Source organism: Aphis gossypii, chromosome 1 (assembly GCF_020184175.1).
Source record: "Aphis gossypii isolate Hap1 chromosome 1, ASM2018417v2, whole genome shotgun sequence".
NCBI classification, from domain to species: Eukaryota; Metazoa; Arthropoda; class Insecta; order Hemiptera; family Aphididae; genus Aphis; species Aphis gossypii.
This window is the reverse complement of record NC_065530.1, coordinates 18407124-18434139: the sequence shown is the minus strand read 5'-3', so window position 1 is coordinate 18434139 and position 27016 is coordinate 18407124. Positions and strand designations below refer to the sequence as shown.

Here is a 27016-nt window from a genome sequence, read left to right as displayed (position 1 = left end):
TTTTTCTCTTCTTTTCTCTAACAGTAATATTATATTATTATGTATTTTTTGATTATAAACTACTATATTACGAATTATACAATACAAGAATGAAATGAAACCGACGCTTCACTGAACTAAAAATATCTGTTCAGTTTAATGAAATTTCTTTTAAAAAAATAGAGTTGAATATGAGTTTTGTACGGAAAATATATTTTTCTTCCCGTTACAAATATAATTTTTTTTACGATTGACTTTGCGTTGACCATTTTGTCTCTAAATAGTTTACGATATCTTTAAAATTCCTTTCTCTCCGATAGTTTAATGGATTCTAATCTTTGACGGAAACACAAAATGTGCATATAACTATCTATCTATCTATGTATAATGTATTATATATATATAATATATATATTGATATCTTATACAACTATTGTACAAACGTATCTTCCCATGAAACCTTTTATCGACTACTTGATATAATATGTTCTACCGAGTATCTATACAATGACGATGCATGGTCTATATTTTCAAGAGAATATTTTTTCTATGACGTTGAATCTTTTGGCAGGCACCGAAAATCCTTTCATGAAAGTTGACCACCTGCAAGTGTGTGATAAACTTCGTTGAAATTCACTTCCGAACGTCAAAAGTGATACTTTCTGACTAAATAATAGTTAAATTTTTGTTTTTAGAAAATCCTGAAATAAATCGTGGAATTATATATATATAATATATTATATTATAAATATATATTTATGAAAATTGAAATATATCTTAAAAATATATTAATTAATAAACTTTTTGTTAGGGATTAATATTTATGGGATTTTCGTTTTAGCTGTTTTTCAATAAACATATAATTATACAATACAATTTTTTCACAATCAGTTTTAAAATTAATTATGCGTTTTCCAATAATTGTTAATGTAAAATTGTATATACAATACATACGTAATATAGTAATGATTTTAAATTTATCAATTATCAATTTTTCGTCAAAACATTTTGTAAAAATCATATTAGTTTAAAATTTAAATGCAATTGAATTATTGATTGTTTTAGAATCTTAATAATCAATTTATTGTACATTATAGTATACAAATAATCCTAATTGTGTTACATTTTGGCATAAAACTAACAAACATATAAACAATTTTATTAATTAAATCAATGGAAAGAAAAACTTCACTTTTTAAGATGGAAATAAATTATGGTTGACTGATTTAAATATTAATTTTAATTTTGTTCCACATTTTGTATAAGAGGATAAAATTATCATAAAAATGCAATCTGTGTTTTCCATTTTATTTTTAATGTATATATTTATATATCGCAGTACACTATCAAACTATTTGTTTATAGACTGAACTAAATTAAGTTCAAAACATTGATGATATTCAGAAAATCGTAAATGGCGTTGTGATTATGATGATCGATATGAAATTTGTATACAGAGTAATTTACAAGTATAAACACTTTTTTCCTTTTTGCAATAGGTAATACAATTATTCAAGATCTAATTTTTAAATAATAATATACCTTTTTAAAACCCAAATTTTCATAATAATTTTGTTACGAATATTGTTTGTATTGTCACCATTTTTTTTCCACACTTAAAATCATACGTTGAATTAATATTGTTTGTATTTTGCTTTGTCTATGAAAATTTGTTTTTGGTATAACCAGTGCTTCAAATGTAATCTAATTAAACATAAGTAATATTATCTACATTTTATGCTATACATTATAATCAAAGCATTAAAATATTATGTTTCATACATTTTTCTAGGGTTTTTTTATTTGATAAAAATAGCTGATATATAATGTGAATTTTGAATAATACAATGTTAGTGTTTACAAATTTATTTCAATTAAAACGGTAACTTTAAATTTTATAACATAATATTATATATTATTATAATATACAGGTTATTTTAACACCTATACGTTAACTCCGATATGCAAGTTTACACGCAACCCATAATAAAATTAGTTTTTAAATATTCCTATAATGTAAAATAGTGACCCCAAATCTTAACTAAAATTATTTTTTTATCAACACAGTGTATCATTGATTTAAATGTATTACAATACGTTATCAAAGCATAATGTTTGAAAATAAATCCATTATTCGTAATTGAAAACATAAAGAAACACTTGGTTCCAGAAAATGTTCGTTTGTTTGATTAAAGTATTAATGTTTTTAATAATATAATGATAGTGATATCCTTAGTCTAATTTTTCATCGGTCAGTTCTCTATAGATAAATTATACTGACCATATTATAAGCTTTGTCAACTTCACATAGTATTTCTACCCTCGCATTAGCCAGAGATAGTATATGACAAACTTGTCATATTTTATTCAAAGCAAAAGGATGATAGTTATCTATGGACAATAACATTATGGATTCGTGCAGGGACAGTGTTGAATAAATCGTCGGTCCTTGCATGACCTCTACATTTCAATATACATAGTGATTTATAATATGCAATGTGTTCATAAAGGTTTGATGTATATTGTGACCAAAAGGACCGAAAAATATATCGTGTATACATTTAAACGTATATTTCAGGACTTAAGTATAACTTCAGTAGGTAACAGAAAATTAATAATATAAATAAATTATGTGTATGTCAATTCCAAAACAATGTTCTTTTTTTTCAGAGTACAATCAACTAAAACCGTTATTTATCAAAATTTGTTAATGATTTGGAGAAATAAATAATAAAAAAAAATGGTTTCAATAAATTAATAATTAATACAAAATTAAGTACCAATGTTTCGTATGATCGGTATTGTTGATAGATAAACAAAAACCGGAACTGGAAAAACTATAATCCTGATTTTATCTGATTTCTTTAAGTTTAGGTACATATTTATTCGTTTACGGAAAACTTTAAGATACTTTTGACCCTTAGAATATCAACATCATTAAAAATTATTAAACGCTTTTCAAAATCTTTTAACTTTAATCTAAAATCTCGATGTTAATGACTAAACCAAAGACTAGCAAGAATACTTTAAATGTTTATAGTAAGTTGTTGAATGTATAATATTAATCCATAAATAAATGTTTGATTTAAGAAAAACATCAGGCTATATCAGTTAAACTGATTTAATGAAAATGCATTAATAAAATAGACTTATAAATATATAAAATTATTTTTTTTTCAATATAAGTAAGCATTTTTATTTGTTCCAAAAAACATATAGTATTTAACTATTACTTAATTATATCATCTATTGTATTGATCATTAAAAATACAACAAAAGTATTTATTTTTCTATGACCACAGCGTAGAAATTCAAAACACAATATGTTTTTAAAAAAATCTTATTGATCTTTTATAATATTTAATAAACTAGGTAAATCGAATAATATTAAAAACATGAAAATAAATTGTATGAAACTACATTAATATTAAAAATTAAGCAAGGAACTAAAAAAAGAGCCACACGTAAAAATATGACATTTTATTCATACTCTGTAGGTAGGTATAAAATAGGAGCGTTTAATATCGCTGTTTTTCTCGGGAATGCGTTGTAATAAAGTCTGAAGACAATTAAATGGAGTAATGCGAATAAAAGAATAATGACAAATGTTTAGCGATTCAGAAAATGAGCAAAATTACATCTCCAGAGATACGATTAACTCACTGCTGTTTCTTTTCTTTTGACCAGACATTTTTAATTGTATGATTTAGTTATAATTATATAGAAATATCTGAAGAATATAAAGCACCTGGAATTTTAAAAATACTCACATTAAATTAAAAAGTCCTGCGGTTGAATTATTAAAAAAAATATATATATTAATGATACAAATAAAACAGTAATAACGATATAAATTAATTAAATAGTTTTTAAATTCATTAGTTTTTTCTCCAAAGTAATGTAAAAAAAAAAAAATAAATAAAAAAAAAATAAGAATTATATTCATTATATCACGCAGTTTTCGGGTTGATCTTTTTATTTTTTTCTTTAATTAAGACAAGGTGATAATATTGTATATTAAAATGAATTATTTCAAATATATAGCAATTTACAATAGCTTTTTTTTAACGAGGAAAAAAGATAAATTCTTTTATTTTATAATTGTACTCTAATAAACAAAGTTAGCCGGTTATGGGCATTTACAATCTCATTAGTATTATTCTGTTTGTTAACTGTTGTGTTATGACTCGTTCAGTCAATCGCTATATTATATTCAAAAGCAGAATGTATTTCAAGAATGGTTGTATAATCGATAAAAGTATATTAATTTATATAGGTATTATGTATATGTATACATATATAACATAGTGCATTAAAAAATGCAAGTGATAAAAATTGTTAATACTGTTGTATATTTTTAGCCTTTCGTAATCGAATCTAGTGTCATTACTCATTATAAATACTAATTTAAATAAGAAAATTTGAGTTTTTAATAATTTTTTTAGGTTATTTTATACTTAACACCCGTTTAATTTAAACAACATATTAAATGTATTATATCAATATGAGAAATAGTATTTTTTTTAAATTTATCTTCATCAAAATTGTATGATACAAATTAATTGTTTTGAATAGTTTATCGTTTTTGTATTTTTTAGTTCAGATAGAATTAAATCATTATAATATATAAAATACAAAATAAATTGCAAGTTATAAGTTAATTCTAATATAACCCTACGTTCTACGTTTAGTTATTATATAGAAATTATTAACTTTATCACTAACCTAACAATTTTGTACACATTTCAATTCAATATACCTATTGTATTGATAACAAAAATGTATCACGTTTGATCTTATTCATTTATAACTGTTTCATAGGTATACTTTAGTTACAAAGTTAAGCTAGATGCCTGTGTAAAATATATCATATTCACTATGATGCTTTTACTGATAAATTTTTTTAAATAATATTTTTTTCTTTTCATTAGTTTACCAAATAGCTATGAAAATACGATTTAAATAAAATATGATAATTATTACTTAGATTAAGTTAACTTAGTTGACAAACTAATTTTGGTAATATTATGGTTGATATAGAAAAAAAATCAAAATTTAAGATTTATATCATTTTCAAAGTGATTGTTTGATCAAGTTGTATACCAACTATCTAATGTATAATCATTTTTTAAATATTTTGTCCATTTTAATAAGTTAAATGATAAGTTTTTATAAATTGTTTAATTTTTTGTTGTACAATTTTCCATTTTTATGTCAGAAAACTAAATATTTTGATTTAGATTAATCTGTGGTAACACGTGAAATTAGTTAAACGTTTTAAAAATCATAAATTAAAATCGACTTTTTTTAGATTTTTAATGAAAACTATATTAAAATGTATTCATTATGAGAAATTTAATTTATGTAATTTGTTATAATATTTAAACATTTTATCATATTTGTATATTAAATATTAGATTTTGGGTGAGTTAAGATTCATCGCATGTACAGTTGATTTATGTACTGACAATAACAGTGTCATAAACTATTTTACATGACGAAAGCCGTCAGCGGTAAGCATACATGTTAGGTGTTGGCAATGTAGTTATTACGTCATCGGAAACATTAATAAAAATCTGAAAAAGGAGAGGAAAAGGGAAAAAAGAAAAACGATATACGGTTGACAGGTAGTAAAATTGACAGCGATCGGAAACTTCAGTCATATACTGCTCCCGTATAATATGTTCAAGACCATAATATATCGTTTTATTAATATAAATATAATGTCGGCCTTACAAAAACATAATTATAAAGTGACAATCAGATAAAAATAAATAAAAAATTGAAATTGAGAAAAGTACTTATCAATTAAATTAATCCTCTTTCGAAATAAACTAATTCAGTATTTAAAAGTATACAATCGACTATACTAAATAATATATTGATTGTACATATTTATAAATTAAATGAAAACTTTATTTATTTTCAATATTTTTTTTTCTAAATAGAACATAATTTGTTTAGATAAATAATATTTATGCCTAAGATCACAAATGTAATTTTGAATAATTTTAATTAACTTCCAGAAAAAAAAAAAATTAAATAAATTATGTTTTTAATTAAAAGGAATATATGCAGCTAACAATTGATATTTATTGTAGATGATATGAATATAAAATTCCACATTGTTCATATTATTAAGTACGTATTATTAACTAATAGTTTTTAATATTATATTGTATTATAATTAAATTCGATTTGAAATTATTACTTTAGAACAAATTTAATGGTATGTCAACTACGAGTACACAATCATTCCGTTTAGGTTTAATTTATAATATATTTTGTACTTCAAAGGGCTTTGTGGAATCCTTTTCAACAAAGAATCTTTTAATATTTTGGGATTTGTACAATTTAAACTATGTACATTACAAAGATGCGATTCTAAGACCTTATATAAATACTTAATACATATAATATAAAATATTATAATTTATAATGATTATAACTGATCGAGATAATATATTAACCTAAAAAATGACTTGAGATGTGTCTAAAATTTAACATTAAGAAGCGTCTTTAATAAAAATATCATAATACTATATCTACTCAAATCACTTGTTTGATATTAGCCTGGTTATTAATACAAATGAATCTTATCATCTAAACCATATTTGTTAATTATAATAATGTTACTTGATGGTAATTATAAAACGTTCTATATCTCTGGTATGATGTATCATTAACAGATTAATGCTAAAAGTGAGGGGAAAACTAGGATTTGGATTGTTTAATTAAATATAATAAAATACTAAACTATACAAAGTACGGTTTAAAATAATATATTATAATAAAATGTAATAAAATGTAAATATAAAAAGTTTTTTCTTATTAATGATGACCCAGTAGAAATAAATGTAGCAAACCATGATACAAGACTACTTAGGTAAAAATAATATAATATGTAAATTTTCAAGAAGATTATAATAACAAATTTCGTAAAGTAATTAAAACTACTTATGTGTAGTAGAACTCTGTGATAATAAAAAAAAATTATCATAAGATGAAATACACGTCTGCACGTCAATCATGCTCATCTCATTTTTTTTTTCGAATAGTGCATTTATTCAAAATCTGATTTTTAATTATATATATTTAGAATTTTCGTACTGCCTTAGCAGTGTCTTGTGAATACAAAAACTTCTGTTTTTAAAATTGTTATCTCCCCCATTTTTTTCAACTTTTAATTACTAGATGAATAATTTTAACATTAAAATATTATTAGGTAGGTATATTAAAAAAATTATATATTAATATTAAAAACAAAATTCAAATATTTAGTTTTTGAATTATCCTAACATTGTGGACTAAGGAGAATATCCAACATGGACATCATGGATCATGGGCTTAGCATGTGTGATGCCTATAACATAGGATTTAAATCAAAAAAATAAAATCACCTTAAAAATAAGGCCTTTGAGATCATCTTGCCATAGAACAAATCCTCCCTCCCCGCATTTCTCTCTTCTTCCATATATATTATATTATATGTATATATATATATATAGACATAAAATTAAAATACACATACAGCATGACACAAAATATAGGTATGTTAAGTTAATTTTATACATTTACACGATTTTCAATAGTATTATTAATATAGGAAAATAAAGTATAATCAACATTTCTGGATACCTATGATGACTTGTAGTTTTTAAAAATTAATATTTATCTATTAATACTTAAAACTTTTAAAAATTAGTGTAATAATATTAGTACAACAAAATCAATACAATAATAAGCATTAAATCCAATAATACATCTGTTTTATATTTTTATGAAATCATGTTTGAGAACAATAATTCTTAGTATGAACATTTGAATAATCAAAATATTATTAATTTGAATTTACAACTAAATAAGTATATATAAAATATTAAATATATATATATCCGCTGAACATATTATTGCAGTAGAAAAATGTGCTTCTATTCATATTTTAAAATAAGAAATTTGTACCACTACAGAACAATATTCAAGTAATACAAACAATTTCAAAAAAATCGAGTTAATTTAAAAAATCCAAAAATTTTAATTTAAATAAATTCATTATCAAATGAAATAACGGCGGTGGATATGTATAATAAAATAGAAACATCTTATCATAATATAACAAATACAATATTACTTCCAGCTAAACATTTTATATGAACACCTCATTTTATTTTTCAATCTACTGTGTATATATGTTATTTAAACTAGTTATTCTTAAATTGATTTTAGAAACGATATCTGATCAAATATATCCATAAATGATTCATCTCATTTCATTCATACTATTTTATAAGATAGGTACCCTATCATTCAATGTGAATATTTTTAAAATAAAAAAAAGGTTAGTTGAAAAAAATTAAACTGTACACAATTCGACAATGTAACGATGTAATATTATTTTTCTTTTAATTAATATTGAAAAAATTACATACTTTCTTGTACCATATGAACTAAACCAGTGTGTACTCGGAAAATAATTGATAATTCCATGTGCTCATTATGCATTTACTATATATAATGTACACGTAATATACTAGATAGGTAATTACAAATATGCTGGTTAATGAAGTCTACATGCTAAGAGATGAATTATATTTTGGAAAATATTATATGCATTCTGATAATAATATTATTACTGAGACCAAAATATATTTAATGAAAAATAACTATCAGTATTTTCACAATCAATTTGTTATAATAAGCATGTACCTATTAACGTGCTTCGGCACAAAATTAATTATTATAATGTACTATACTATGTGTATACTACTACAAGCATATAATATTATGCATGTCCCTATTTACGGTAATGTTATGCGGTTTTCTGCATTCCAGAAGTGTTCTAAACACATAACACAATAATCGATAATATAATTTTACTATCATTTATTATTAGGTCTGAGTGTCATTGTAAAACGCGCTATTCCAACTCATAACGTTACAACGGAGTAGTATCGCAATTAGACATGTATTTTGCATAATTAAAGGCTTTGAAAGCGACGGAATGGCGGTAGCTACTGCTACAAAGGCATTGGATACATACAGACTCTCACACACACTCGTACGCACACGCATGCAAAATATAATATATAGTATGCACACGACAATAAAATTGTATTATCTCTAAACTCCACAGTTCACATTAAATCATCAATAAAATTTTCATTGTGCTATGCTCGAGGTGTATCGATTTACGGTGACTACCAAATCCAAATGTTACTAATTGAATCGCACGAAAATATTTAATTTTAATTTTTAATCAAATTGACAATATATTTAAAAAAAAAAAAAAACATTTATCTGTACATTTGGTAAACCATGATCCACACTGAACTCTATTCCAGACATAATTATTTAGTTCAAAATCAGAACCAGGGGTTTACATTTATAATATGTATCCATTTAAAGTATTTTTTTTTTAGGAACTAAAAACTACTCAGAAATAATTAATGTGTTAAAAAATGTTCTTTATTTATATAATATTGCAGTATTTATTTATCAGTTATGAAAGATTTTAACATCATTTTTTTTTGTTTTACAACTTTCATTTCAAAACTGAATCTGATAAAATGGGGATGACATGTTGTAGCCTCTAGGTCTAAGAACACGTCAATAATTCTAATTGATTCGATAATTCTTGTAGAACATGTCACTTTTTATAATGACTCAAGCAAGTTCATCTTAATATTTCATAATCACTGAAACTTAATAAAAATGTATACGGCATGTAGTTTAAAAAATGAAATAAAAAGTGTGAGTAAGGGAATATTAAATTAAATTTACATTATGACATTTTTTTTTTTTTTTAATATATAATGTTTGATGTTTGTTACGAACAAAGATTTTCATCTTCCCAAACACATTGCAGAAAAACAATAATACTTTACTAAAATAAAGAAAACGTTAAATTAACGTAAAAGCTCAACTATTGTAAAATGCTATTTGAACTGTATTTTCACCTGAATCGAAACTACAATGAAAAACTCAGGGATGAAATATTGTATGACTTATTTTTCCTAATGCTTTTAATAATTAACAAATATTCTGGATAATTTGTTGATAACGAAAAATTGATTCATTTTATTAATAAGTAATTAAAAAAATATAATATTATAAGCATTATGATACATTACCTATACAAACATTAAATACATAACAAATGTTTATATTATTATAATTCAATAATGTTAATTACTACAATGCAATGCTATTTATTCATATACACAACATATAAGAGTTGTGCACTAGGTAAATTTGGAATAAAATTTAGTATATTGTTTGAAAACCAGTATATAACTTATATTATAATATAATAATATATTTATGTATAATTAAAAACAATTTTACAATTATTTACCAAAAACAAGGATTGTACAATTATGGATTTTGAAAATGCAATTAGAATACATATATAATGTTTACGCAAACTATCATATTATAAAAAAAAAACACATAGAAATTATCTCATATTTATAAAAAGTTAACATCAAACACAATACAATAAAATCAATAATCGATATAGATTTATTATAAAAAAAAAACATAGAAATTATCTCATATTTATAAAAAGTTAACATCAAACACAATACAATAAAATCAATAATCGATATAGATTTATTATATAAAAAAAATAAGTAATAAAAATATTTTAACATAAATTCAAATTAATGTGACTCTAACTTATAAGCATTTACATATTTAATAAGACAAACATTTGTGTAAATCATTATTGTAGTTTGTTTAAAAATAATTATATGGTTGTGAATTTGACCATAGTCTATAATTTCAATAATAATCTTTATTTTTAATCAATTTTATAATCTATTAGTCATTAATCATTATATATTTTTTTACATTAAAATGTACCTATTAGCTATTAGTTCAGTTTTGAAAGAAAATAATATAATTACATTTTAAAAAACGTTTTTTTAAGAAAAAAAATAATAAATGTATTCTTAATTTAAAATATTTATTATTGATACATAATTAACAAACATAATGTAGTATAATATACGAGTATTTAAAATAAAATATTACTTACATATAGCAATTCCTTATCCCAAAAATTATTGTATCGATGAAATAATAAAAAAAAACATGTATGAATAATATATTTGTTTATATATTTAAATTATTATATACTTGAATACTTCCATTAAGTTCTTACTAAACTTTTCAAAGTAACCTTAATTTCGAAAAATTAAAATTTAATAAGACGGCTGTATCTTTTTAATGCCTAAACTACATATTTGCATATTGTTTGTTTTTTATGGTAGGTAACATAAAATACCTTACCTACACGGTAGAAAAAAATTGTTTATTTTAGAAATTGTATATAAAAAAACATAAATCTATTTAAAAAATACATTTTGAATGTAAAAAACTAATTGATTCCAAAAATACAACCTTGAAGAGTAATTTTTCTGTCGTAAAATGTTATGCTTTTAAGTTATTCAACTTAAAAATAGATTAACAATATTATGGAGTATTAGCCAAAATTATTATTAACGTATTTAACCAGTTGTATAAATGCATAAATATGTATTGTTGTTAGTTTATCTTACTTATTTAAAAAATATAATAGAATGTTAACTGATTTAAAATTGGTATTAAATCATATTAGTCTAAGTTTTTAAATTAGTTTAATGTAAAGATAATTATAAATACAACTTATCACCTTAAGACAAATAAAATACGAAATGAGATGTATGATTATTGATTGTAACATTTAGTCTTGCAATACGATTTTAACTGTTTTACTTTTTTACATGACAAAAATATAACACCTATAGTTATACTTTAAAAATAGCATAATTTATTGTGATCTTTTTACCTTTTTACTTGCAAAAACACAATACCATTACGCTCCATGCCTGGAAGTATATAGGGGGGGCTATATAGGTCTATATAGGGTGCTATTGCCCTGGACAGCTAATTTTTTTATATTTAAATTACATTAAACTTGTACTTGGTATAATGAGGTGTTTTTTTATTTTGTTGTCCCGAGGTAAAAAATTCCTCGGTCTAGGCTCCATGAAATATAGGTGTTGGTTATTTTGAATTTTTTTTCTACATTATGTAGCTTTAGGATTGATAACAAAAGCCTATTATTGGGTTTGTTAAAAATTGTTTTATATTATGACGTTTGTACAATAATACACTAATTAAAAATATTAAATAATAAAAAGCTACTTATGCATTTATACGAACTTAATATCAAATACCCAAATAGCTTATAAAATATTGGTCTTGAAAATTGTGAGTTTTTGATGTATACAAATTTAGAAAATATAAATGTTTATTATGCCTTATAATACTATTTGTAAGTAGTATATTGTACAATTGTTAAAAGAATATATATTAAGTGAAACGTTATCGTGTTACGTTTGTTGCAGGTAAAAATATAAAAAGGGTGCAATTGTGTCACAGCCCTTGCAATAATAGTTGATAATAAACGAAAATAAAATATTTTTTATTTTTTATTTTAGAGTAAGTAAAATTTCTTTAGCTCAAAATTTGCAAACTTTCATATTATTATAATATACTTCCTAAAAAAAAATAATAATAATAAACAAACAATAATCTATAAATGTTAAAATATTAAATATTTTTATTTAGGAAACACGTTAAGTTTTTATTATATTTATCATAAATTTATAAAGTATCTATTCAACATTAAGATATTAATAAGCATTAGATTAAAAATAATACAACAGTTAGGTTTTTATGTTATAAATGCTCATTTATATTAATTTATATTATTTAAATAATATAAATAAAAAAAAATAACAAACCTTATGTAAGTCTAATATAGCCGCTTAAAGTACAGTATTTAATTTTTTTTTTTTAATAAATTTTATAAACATAATAAGTATAAACTATAGACATACACGATAGAACAATATAGTAGAATGTATTTTGGATAAAATAAATTAATTAAAAAATAAATCTAAATTCTTCACAGTACTCTCTGTTTTGGATGTGATCACTGAACTACAAAATATAGAGACTGTTGTGTTTATTTTTAAATTTAAAACTATCATCGGGTACTAAAAACCATTCCGAGTGGTGTCTTAATTTCACTTTTCAAACAAATAATGAAAGTTGTTTATGTAGACGAATGTACATAATATTATTAACAAAAACAAAAATTATTTGAAAACATTTTTATGTATAAAAAAAATATTACAAAACTACGAGAAAATTATTGTTAGGAGTCTCCTGAAATATTACTGCCTAAGTAAAATAAAGTAATGAAGCTAAATAAAAATAACAAAAAAATAACCAGAAGTATAATATTTACGGTAATAAAAATAGATAGCAGATGATATTATTCAGAATATTCTGAATACCTAGGTACATACATTTCACTTTTCAAGAATGATGACATCCTTGGACTCTAACATTTTTCGCTTTAACGGTAACATTATTTTACATTTTTATTGTATTTTAATATTTATGTGCAAATTATTTGTTCGCTGTAAACAAATCTGTATGGTTTCAATGTGAATAAATTTATGACACTAAAACTTCTATAAAAAAAAAAAAAAAAAAAAAAATGAATAAGTACGCATAATCAAACTGTACAAATTTATCAGAATAAATCAAAAACAATACATAACATCATAATCAAAATAATTTAATATAATATATTGTTTTTGATTATGATATAGTTTAATTAAAAATTAAAGTATACATTAGATGATTCAAAATATACTATATAAATTTTAAAATATTTTCTATTCTCGTGTAATATTTGCATCTGGTAATATTCAGTAATAATGTACTGTTTATAATGTTAACAGCTGATACATACATAGTATAGTATACTGTGACATTTAATTTTTAAATTATTTATTATTTAGTACTAAAGTTGTTATTGCGTAAAAGAATAATATAAAAAAGTCATGCGGCTCTTATTATTTTGAATACGCTTCAGTTGTTTAACAAGATGACATTCAAATGGTAGACTCGAATCCAGTGTTCAATAAATCATCTACTATAAATTCTATCATATTATATTTCATAACTTTTTCGACCATCCATTTCCCTAAACCATTAAACATGAATCAGTACAGTCGGTACTGCTGTAGCAAGTTATCAAGTACTATGCAATAAATGCTTTTTCAATTGCCATTAATTTTAAGTGAAATTAAAATATCTTTAAACACTTTTGTTTTACAATACAAAATATAATATAAAACATAATATTCTATAAGTGTAGATAGTAACTTTTTCTTAAGAATATTTCCCTATTAAAATTAATTAAACAAATTGCTTTTTAAATTATTTATAAAGTATACACAGATATAATCTTTTAATACTATTAAAAATATTTTTCTACTGTGTCTGTATTTATTATTTTTTTTTAATAAAATAAAAATGACATCTGATAATAATAACAGTAATAAACCATAGATTATTATATTTTTCATGAATATTAAATAAAATTATTTTCCTTACAACGGTATCTATCTAATATATATAAGTTAGGAAATCTCATACTGTGGATGTACTAAATTCTCGGTTTCTAAAAGTTTTTTTTAATGCAACACAATAAACTATAGTTAAACTTTAGTCAAATTAAAAAAATAAATATATATATATCTTAATATTAACAATCATAAATACGTATACAGCTGGCAAACAGACCGGTGGATTTAATGAATATGAAGTGTCTTACACTTATGTTTTTAAAAAATCTAAAACTAAAATAAATATATATTTATAACTTGTTGTGTGATTAATAATAAATTCATTTTTAATGATATCGTTTATATAGGTACTTAAAACTGTATTAATTATGTATATTATGATAAAAAAATTATATCAAAAAGTAAAAGATAATATTTCTGCTGGATCGTTTTGTTTCAAATTATAATAAAACAAAATAACAATTAAGAATTATAGATTAATTATTATTTCATAATTATTTTTTACAATCGGAACAAAATTTTATTTCGATTATTTTAATTAATGAAAGATACAAAGCGTCGAATAGAATATTAGTATGTATTTGCATATTTATTAAAATTCTAATAAATATTCAAGAATAGAAGCATTATTAAGATTAAAATACCTGAATTGGATTTTCTTGATAACTGTATACATGGAAAACCGTTGATGTGAATTATAATACAAAATGAATATGTTAATAATTTAATGTAATAAACACAAGTATAGACTATGTATGATAGAATTTATTTCGTTTGTATATGTATAATTTGTATTTGAACTTTTGTCAAAATCCATTTTGTTATTATTATTGTTAATTATTCTAAACGGTAATAGATGGTATAATTTAAATGAATATGAAATTGTTTCTACAGAATTATTATTATATTAATAGAACAAATATTTTGAAATAGGTACACGAATCATGTTCACAGATTAATATAAAAACCATTGACTATTTTGATGTTAAATATGTATAACAGCATCATACATTTGTGACATTAATATTTTTTTTAATATTCTCCAAACAAAAGGTTTTGAAGTAAATGAAAAAGAGAATGTGCAATGCGATTTTAATAGTTTGTATAAATCCAATACGGTATTGGTTTTATGACAATGTGTTTTTTAAGAACTTTTATTATTGTGTTTTAAAAAATTTGATTCTCCAGTTTCAAGGATGGGTTTTGATAACAAATTTTATGATGTTTGGTAATTTGGGACAAAGAGATAGGTAAGTTTAGCTTTGGTTATATTTTGGGTGATTCCAATTTTGTATATTATTAAAATTAAAAAAAAAAACATAAAAATAATATATTTTTGATGTCTTCAATAAGATTTGTTAATATTATCTCAGCACTGCCAATCAAATATGGTTGTTAATAAGGCATAATTCAGGTCCATTTGAGTTCACGTGATGATGACTAGTTATTTCTAAAACTTTTAATTACATTTCGAACTTAACTCACGCAATATCGTACTTTTAGGAAGTATTTTAATGCCGTAACGACTCGATTGTGGTTTCTACACAATATATATATCAACATAACGGGTTTAAACAAGAAATACCAAGTCTACAATTGTTAGTGTTATCCATTAATAACAATAACAATAATAATAATAATAATAATCGACAGACAGGCTTCCTTGTAAAACTAAACAATAACTATCCGCAAACATCCCGGTGTTGTATCTGTTATACCATTATTGTTGTCGTATTTGCCGATTTAAACGAACGACTTGATCTCGTGTCGCTATAATGATGTGACCTGACTAGTCAACGTTTATAATAGGGATCAAATTTTAAACTATCAGTTGGTATCTCGATTCTCCACGTACACGGATTGCATCACAAAAACTATACAACCAAAACTTCTGACTTGTCTGATGAGGTTTAGTTCAATTTGCATATCCTTCAAACTCTAAAAGCCGCACGTGCATGGTATTTCACTAATAAATTATAATGTTTCCTAACTTAACCTTGGATTAAAAAAAAATCTTAAATAAGTTAATTCGTTTGATCTAAAAATATTAAATTTTAGTTACATGATATTTCTAAAATAAAGTAAATAATACAAACACATGTGATTGTTTTTTTTTATTATTTACATATTTCTAGCATCAACAACAAGATCATTAACCAATACAATAATTATATTTGTTTATTAACATCCAAATGATTAAAATATTACAAACGAGATAGTACCTTAATATAAATATATTCGTTATATATAAAAGGAGAAATAATAATAACATAAGTAATAAGTATAAAGAACAGATCACGATAAAATTTATATTTAATAACTGATTAGCGAAACAGAAATGATTTGTTAAATGATATTTAAAAAAGTATAAATAATTAATTAAAAATAAGAATACGTTTATTTATAATAAACAGCTTATCCACAAAAAGATTAAATTTAGTAATGTTTTATGCTAAGTTTTATTAAGGAGAGACATAACTGGCAGATGAAATGAATGAATGCCAATATTAATTAGAGAAATAATGTTAATAAATTATAAAATAAATATCATCTCAAAAAATTATCATCTAGATTCTAAAGTGAAAATTTTAAAAAGAAACTAATAACTATAAATTAGATAATATGCTTTAACACATCAGAGGAAGAATTTGCACAAAACTTTAGACAGATAATAAATAGAAACCAATGTTAAACTTTTTCAATCGTGTAAATATGGTTTTTATGACAAAGATGTCAAACTACCGTTTTATATACTCTAACATTAGCCTTATTGAAGAGTTTTTAAGTATAACTATTAATGACTTTATGTTAAGCTCTGAGTATAGTCAACATACTAAACCAGGGACAAAAAATGATACCAGGATTATGGATTTAATTTGTTCATTGAATGTTAAATAATTATATAAAATTATTGCTAAATCATGTAGAGAAGGTACTTTAGGTAGTGTTTAAGTATTAGGTAGACATTGATATAATATTGAATATTGCGAATATAAGATAAAAAATAATAGTTTACTAGTATCAAGAGCTAGTCAATTTGTTTTACATTAACTAATGCAGGCATTAAAATTGTTCCAAAGATCTACAAAATATCTTACTGTTTAAACCTGCGTGTAAGATATTAAATCATCAAAAAATAAAATAACATTGGCCAACATGACTGAATGATCAGTACAAAAATCAGTACAGAAATATTTTACCCAGTTATGAGGTCTTTAATAAAAGTGGTAAAAACTTTTTTTTAGATGTGTTTTCATTTATTTTTACTTATTGATGATTTCACTTTAAATAATCAACAGTCCAACAATATAAATAAAAAGGTCCCAATAATGACTAATAAATTAAGTTTTTTAATCAAGACAGAATAATTGATTCGATGAAATAGTTTATTGAATAAATTAAAAAAAAAATGGTAAGTTATGAATTTACCTAGTAAAATATTATTCACGATTATTAGTTATCAGAAATCTGTTTCATTTATTATTTAGATTGTTTTTTACTTTTTCTTGTTGAGTTTTTAGAAGTTAATGTTATTGTGCATTTCGTTTCAAAGTTCCTTAAGAATATTCCTTTTATATAATCGAAACTGTTTTTTTTTACACGGTGGGTATATGTATTCGATAATTATTTGATTGTGATAAGTAGGTAGAAACTCGGCATAGAGGTTGATAATTTTGTGTAGCGGTAATAATTATAACGTCTGCAAGAGTGTGACCGACAAACGGCCTGCCTGACGGTGACAACAACCACCAGTTAGATTTGGACATTATCTTAACCAAGACAGATAGATATTAGCCGATAGATATTTGTATAGTTAATGACATTTAAAAAAGTGTGCCATTAACATTTATTGTATAAAACCACCCTAACACTCACGATTATATGACCTATATGAAAGTGGCTGACTATAAACTTGTCTATTATACACATTATTGCCGGTCAATGCTATGGTATAGTGAAGGGGTCGGCAACTTTTTTGGTGTCAAAGGTCAAAAAATAAAAAATAATTTTTCACAGGCCATGCACTTTATTTTACTTACAGTTAAAATTGTTTTATCAACTCACATAATGTGGTATTCTATATTTGTATACTAATTATAAATTGTAACCGTGAGCCGCATAAAATAGTTTCACGGACCGCATGCGCCACGTCGACTGTGGGTTGCCGACCCCCGGTAAATTGGACTAATATTTTGTAAATCAAACAATTAATTTTGTGATTGGATAACGCGATAATATTCTAAGTACCTAGGTTTAATTTTCTTATGCAAACACTATAAACCACAATAATAACGTTTCAAATTGAATCATAAAAAATAATAATATAGCTCATAATAGCACCTAACGTTCAAGTTTTAAATGTTTTACTATAATAATAGACTTATACTTCGTAGTAAAACCTAGTACCCAATACTCAATTATTTTTTACGCTCCAGATATTTTTTTTAAATATTTAAGTTTCGAAAACATACATATTTTGTCTAGTGTAAAAACATGTAATAAGAAATGTATTGATTTACATATTTTCCCTTTGATACTTGTCCCCCACGGAGTCGCAGAATTAAATTACATAATATTATATTTTTGTTGTAATAAATATTCATCATTTCAATGTTTTCTCCATACCTGCTTAAATAACATAGAAGAATACTCTAATAAATGTGCTCACGATTCAAGATATTAATAGATTAATTTATGTGTAAATACATATGTAAGCAAATTTAATATATTTTTTTTTTATCCTTGTAAACACTCTGAGGAGAATTTAATGATTGAAAGTTCTCGTGTATAAATTATACATAATAACATAACGTATAGCCTAAATCGCTCGAGTTCGGCGCCAGCAGCCATTACTACGTCGGATGCTTCTCTTTTTTTCTTTTACCACCCTTTGCCTTAGTACCACACCACTCACTTACAACCAAATATTGTGTATACGATAATAATATAGTAAAAGCCATTATGAGTATAATATTCAACTTACCGATCCATATTCTTCTTGTTCACCAGTATTATTAAATTGTAAACTTGTTTTTGAAAATAATATCACAGCTTCAACGTTTAGAAGACAAAGTAACAAATCATTTTATTTTTATCGTTAATATGAATATACATTTAAACATACAAACTCGATAAAACTACATGACTGCGATGAATTCCCTTAACAACTGTTATAGTTATCAGTAGAATTCAAAAGAAACATATCAAAATAATGACTTAATGTTTAATAACTATCATTCATTTTTTATTTATTTGACGATGAAATATTCAAATAATTTATGGTTTATAATAAAATATGCATTAAACATTAATAGTTTATATTTCTGTATACAAATCGATAATTTATTTATATTATACATGCACCTACTATGGCTAAAACTAGGTATTATTTACTTAAACTGATTGTAGCATTTACTATTTAATATCGTGGAATAAAAATAACTAATAAAAAAACACAAATTTATCAATCATTTTATAATATTATAACCTTTTAGGAACATTAAAATTTATCTAGAATATTGATAATATATTCAGATAATTTTTGCGTACTATTTATTTTATTTCTCTGAAAGTCCTATCCACAAAACATAATAAATTATTATGTACGAACACTACAACCATAGATAATTTTTATAACTTTAACTTTGATAATAGATCAATTTATTCATACTATAAAAACTAACAATACAATGTTGAATCTATTAAACGAAAATATTTCATGTTATGCGTGGGTCAAAGATAGAAAATATAGCACGTGATGAAATCCTCCAAAATACCATTTAATAACACTTTAGTATGCTTCCAAACACATTATAATAATTACGTTATTATGTAAAAAATTTAACCTAGATCTGACATTTGATATTAAAATGTTTATTATTTAATAAAATATTTTATATTTTTGGAAATCTAATGTTTATATAAGTAGATAAAAAAAAATATAAAATAAATTATTTACAAAAACGTTCAGCTGTATAGTGTATATAAGTATAAAAATAATAGTTGTATAGCTTTTTTTTAAAACATTATAAAAGTTATATTCAATTAACTGGTTTATTATTAAAAAAACAATAGTTTTTTTTAAGATTTTTCTGGTGGATTTGAGTTATGACATCATATTTAAAACATCAATCACTTTCAAATGAAATTCATATTCAATTTCGTTAGTTTTGTTATTCTAAGAAATGTGAATATTACGCTTTTTATACTACAATGATGACGAATTTTCCTAAATAATGTTTTTTTTTATTAATTTAGAATTCTTACAGTGCTTTAAAATGTTCATGTAACATATTATTTTATTGGTATAATTGTATTGACAGTGAAATTACAATTTAAAAATGTACAGTATTTTAAAAGACATTAATTATAAATAAATAAAAATTGAAACAACAATAAAACTAAAATAATCTAATTAAAAGTATATTACTATCTGAAACTCATTATTTATAATAATTAAGAATATAATAAAGATTATGTATGATTTACTAACGAGTAAAATTTTTTTTATTTGTTCACAGGTAAGAAATGTTTAAGAAATTATATAATAATAAATTGTATTATATCCAAAAAATGAGTTAAGTATGAACAAATTTTTAATATTGTAGATAAAGTGTGTAATTTATTGCATAATTGAGTGGCGACCAATTTTTTTTTTACCGAGAGCCATAAAAAATTAAAAATTCTAAGCTGGTCAAGAATTTAAACTTTTTATTAAGTTAAATGTAATATATAAATAATATGAATGAGGAAAAAATATAAAGTATAAATACATTTTTACATCTTTACACAAAACATATTTTTATTTTTTTTTTAGTTTTAATTACTTTGAAGAATCGGTTAATAATCGTACTTGGTCACCACTATTGAAATAATTGATTAACAAATATTTGCTATAAAATTATAAGTGTTCTATGACATAACTATTATGAAATACTAAATTTATAATTTATTGTACAAGTGTTAAAAACAATAATTTTACTAAGACTAAAAAATACCACAAACAACTATAGTAATACATTTTATATTTAAATTTATTTTATTCAGAATTGGGTTTAATATTTTATAATATACATATTACACATATATATATATATATATTTATTTCATTTTCAATTATTAAAAATATTAAAACGACGATTTATGTGCTATCAATAAATATTCAATTTTGAACGGCCAGTCACAAACTAACAGCCTACAATGCACACACACGTTTTGTTTCTCAAAAATTATTTACAACTTGGTTTACATAACTCTGTATGATTTTTTCTCTTTTCCTCCATTCAACGAAGTTTTTAAAGCCGTTTCAAATCTCTATTTATAGCCGTCTATTTCACTAACTCGTCTGCTGCGAAGTTTCAATTATAAATATTTATTAACTATAAATGAAGTATTAGTGTATATAGTAAAATATTTTTAATTAATTTCACAGTCTAAGGTACTGTCGCTCACACTGATCTCACACTGAGTTGTGGTTAAATAATACCATACAAATTAACTTAATAAGACTTATAAATATGAATAATCCAACTATATTAACAAACACAACAACCATAACATTACATAAGCGTTATATAGAAATGAAATGAAATTATAATTTGTTAATGAATAGTAGTCAATGGATATTGAAATAAATGTTAAGGGGATTGGAAGCATTGATTTTCTGTCTTTGTCTTACACACATGGAATATAGGAAAAATAGCTATACGCGCCTGAAAAAAATTAAGGTACTTCTAGTTGTTCGATTTAAAATATGTAAAGATGATTGAATTGGTATACAAGTTTACTTTGCATCGGTCGAAGCACTTTATCGATTGTTTTATTGTTTAAAATAAATATTTTGATGAGAATAAATATTTTAAATTTAATAAATTTGTCAATTTTTATTATTAAATATAAATTGAAAATATTAAAAATATACTTCAACGGATGCAAAGTAAACTTGTATGCCAATTCAATCATCTTTACATATTTTAAATCGAACAACTAGAAGTACCTTAATTTTTGTCAGGCGCGTATAGCTATTTTTCCTATATTCCACGTGTGTAAGACAAAGACAGAAAATCAACGCTTCCAATCCCCTTAATGGAAATACGAAAAAGTAACAAAATCCTTCGATTCCTTCAAACTTCGAATTCCCGATATCTTCTCGAGCTATTCAAAATGTACAAAGTCACTATAAAATCCTATTAATGGTCTTGTGTTCTGCGGGTAACCACCTTGCGTATTACAAGGGATGTTCTATTTACATAGAACTTCAATACCGTAAGAAACCTAACTCAAATAATTATAATTTACCTGTAAAATCTATGTATAAGTCTATTAATGTACATAACTACTACTCATTAAATTATACTTCTCCCAACACCCCTACAAATCACAATTCAATCTGAAACTTTTGCACAGAGCACCCTTATTCCACCATCCCAATATCCCATCATACCGCTTCTCTTCAAATGTCTAATATAAACATAGAAATTTCAATAACTTTTTGAACACAAGTTATTATTTTTTTTTCTTTTAAAGTTCTTAACTATTTATAATTCCTATTAATTTTAAAAATCATATGAAAAAACTTTAAAACTTATAGATACTACAGAAGCATTGCCAACATAAATACATTGTACTCAATATTTAAATATTAATAAACCTGCAGTATTTCCATACATAGTGTACCTATTAAAAGAACTATTCCGATAACATAATAATATTCAACATTAGAGCAATATTTTAAGTCATCGATATTTTTCCAATCACTTCCTTATTATTATCATGATATACTTACAATATTGTTTTGAAGTAATTTAACTGAAATATAGTCCTATCATTATAAGTGATTTCCGTTCTCCCTCACTTAAACATTATAAATTATATTCTAAATGATTAGTTCAATTCAATAAAAATAATTTTGCTATTGGTAGCGAAACCAACCTATGCTATTTTACGTTTATGCTTCCAATCAGCTCAGAACACAAAGTCCTCTTGTTACCAACTATGTGAATGATAATATCATCTCAGGTATACACATAATTACTTAGAAATTCAATAATTAAAAAAAATTGTGTCGTTGTTAGTCGTTACAATTTAATTTTTTTTTTTTCTTTTAGATATATCCCTAAACTAATTGTCATTTAATTAAAACATTTAATTAACTTAACATTGTTTATACCTGTTAAATAAAACTGTTAATCAAATGTGCATAGTTTTGAAATATCAGCTGTCAACAATTACCTTTTTAAAAATATTTAAAATATAGTTTCATTGGTGAAAGGTGCGCGATGTGCGGTTATAAACTTTAAAGTACGCGGTTTTGAACGAAACTCTTATCTAAATGTCTATCGTAATAACAGATTACGTTATCATTGACTATAGCTACTGATGCCAATTGTGACAAAAAAATATATAAAAAACAACGGGTTTCCACGAATTTTCAATAGAAACCTAGTCAAAAGACGTATTTTATTTAAAAAAAAATATATCCATTTCATTCATTAGTACAAACTAGTATTACCTACAAATATTAATTTGGTGTTCTATAGTACAATTTTCTATTTAAAACAATACATTTTTTTTTTTAAATTATTGATTTATTGGATTCAATATTTTTTTTAAATTTCATGAAGTGACAGTAACTGTTAGAGATTAGGCAGGTTATTAATCGAGAACTTAAAATGCAATCCCTTAATTGCTTACATAGTTGGTTCAACCAATATACGTTCTATAGCATAAGGCTGTATAATTTAACTGAGTAATAGCCATTTAATAATGTTAAATTATAAATTTGATATTATGTCCATGAAAAATATGTTTTTAAACCATTTTTTCTCATCTGACAGGTATTATTGTTTTTTCTTCAAGTGAAAATTTTATATTACGTTTGAATGAATTTTATTTAGCTTCTGTATTCAATTTAGAAAACGAATTCAGCGAAAATAATGAAAAACAAGATAAGACCCTTTCCAAATAAAAGTTGTTCCAAATTGGAAGCTATAAAGATTTCTATAAGTTTAGAGGAAATAATATTCTCATGGGAATCTCAAAAATAGAGGTTAAGAAGGTGAAGGCCCAAACTATTCGTATTATTGGAAACTATCCAAATGATTCGATTGAGATTTCGGATACAAATATAAATAGATTTTATGCAAAAAATCGAAACTTGCATATTTTAAATTTTAAAAGTTTATGAAAATGTAAAACTGAAACCTAACCTACGTGTTTCTATATTTTATACATGGATTATAGTTCAATCAGAATAACTAGAGCAGGTGTATCAAAGTCAAATCATATTGAATACTAAGAATAATTGTTTTATAAAAATGAATCTGTTATCAATTTTATAATATTATATTTTTTATTAAAAAAAAAAAAAATTATTTAGAACATTCAAGTTGAATTAAAAAAATAAATAATATCTTATTATTTAATGTACGTAAGGTGTAATATTATAATTTTTTAAGCTTAAGTAACCTTAACTTTATTTTTAGTAAGTAGTGTAGTATGGAAAGCACAAACATCAAACTTTAATCTGCACTTGTATTTGATTTTTTATAACAAAAAATGTTTAAAAATGTGTATGTCAAAGTAACTTAATAGAATAAACATAATATTGTACATAAAAATGTCATCACATACATAAAAACTCAATTTTACTATAATTATACGACATATCATACATATCAGCGATTTTATAAAGAAAATAATCCATAAACTATGAACGATATTACGTTATCAATACCAATTATTTATAAATATGTATATTTATTTATATATATATATATAAATTGATATTACAATCATTAAATGCTTAAAATTATGTGTTCAAGTGATTAGTATAGTAAACGACTCTGCATCTCTGTTGTGTAGATAACATACTTTATTACGCGTTATATCTTGCGCTATTGGGCTTTGGATAGAAAGGATTAAATAATAATTATCAGGAATAATGCCATGTAGGTATGTCAGTTACGTATAATCCAATATCTTCTACATTCCATTTAATTTAAATCGTGAGCATAATAATAATATATATGATGACGATATTGCGTTACGATGATCATTAATAAGGATCGGTTGCAAATAACACCAATGTGAATAGATTTATGCGTTTAGATTCGTATGTGTGTGTGAGTGTATATGTATTCGGTACGCAAAAGGGAAGATAGACGGCGAGGTTGTTAAGACTTCTTTCTTCATAAGATCTCTGCACAGAGTACAGACCCGTGCACAAGGGAGAAGGGGGATTTAACTCGCCTTTTTTTTACATCTAGGTCATTCACATGTATTGGTTTTATGGAATTAAAAGAAAACTTACTCCTGAAAGACTCCTTAAGTATAATATATGTTTGAAAAATATAATTAATAAACACTTTTAATGTACTTAAAAAAATAGTAAACATATAAAACTTTTTTTTTTATAGTAGGTATATTAATTTTTTTTCATAACCGCCTCCATGAAGAAATCCTCTACGCGAGTCTGACTTAGTTTCATTGATTTTTTGACGATGTTGGCTAACACACAGAACAACCACATATATAGGAAAAATCTACCAAGAATATTCACAGTCATGTTCTCCATTAATAATAAGTTTATTTAAATTCTGAGCTTTGTAATTTTTAAATATATCTAGGGACACAAGGTCTTTAATTATACATAATTCAGTAAAAATTTAGGTGAAAAATGTTAAAGACTTAATACAAGATTTATATAAATATTTTCTCAGTTAAAAAAATTTTTATGCAAAGAATAATAAATCTTAAAAATAATACTATATACTATATATTAATAGATAATATAGTATTAATTATTATACTAAGACCATTTTTCAAATTCTAAATTTTAATGAATTAATATTAATTACTGATATTTTCAAATGATCATGGCCCCTTTATTCTCTCAACTTATTTTCATGAACCTATTAGTACTCAAAGTTAAATAGCTCAATACTATAAGTCGAAATTTTCAGAAAAATTAATTGCTAAATATAGAAGGCTACTGTTTGAAAATCTGAGGTTCCATATAATTATATTTTTAAGTAGACCAAAAATCTTAAGAATTTCGAAGTATAGTCTTTGAGTATGATTGAAAATTCTAAAAATCAGATTTTGAATGATTACATTATTGAAAAAAATACAGGAAGTTAACATGCTTGATGAATATAAATATTTATATCATATGGTGTATACTGTATACACATTTCATTGTGGTGTGCATGGTAGCCTGTTGTTTATTATGGCGGCCGTGACGGCGGATACACGGGATCTTCTGGGTTTTCACATAAAAATAAATCCCTCCCGCGATTTGTAACAATATGGCGTGCAATACTTACCCTGCGGTCGGAAAGCTTTTTGCCAAAATGCCAATATGAAAAACTACTTCACCGATCGACAAATGGAAATTTAGTCGCCTGTACATTCACAGAAATAGACATTTTTTTTCTTAATATAGATTCCGTTAAATCTACGGTACTGCAGGTGACTGTCAGAAATTATTTTTTGTTATTTTGACATCGGATTAATCATATGTCACGCGCAATGATTATATTTTATGAGTACATGAATTTAACAAAACAAAAATTCAATTCAATTGACTATCGTTTTGTTGGCTT

General features: G+C 23.7%; 1 protein-coding gene and 1 long non-coding RNA gene across 2 annotated transcripts in view; one reads left to right on the top strand and one right to left on the bottom strand.

The window, feature by feature from the left end:
* The window catches only part of LOC114131934 (inactive tyrosine-protein kinase 7-like), a 222119-nt gene that overhangs the window by 58687 nt on the left and 136416 nt on the right, over positions 1–27016 (top strand). The window lies entirely within an intron of this gene.
* LOC126555887 (uncharacterized) lies at positions 579–26831 on the bottom strand. Its single transcript, XR_007606992.1, has 3 exons — positions 26738–26831; positions 1522–1683; positions 579–680 (listed from the first exon to the last, which is right to left on the bottom strand). It is a non-coding gene; the product is annotated as an uncharacterized LOC126555887 (long non-coding RNA).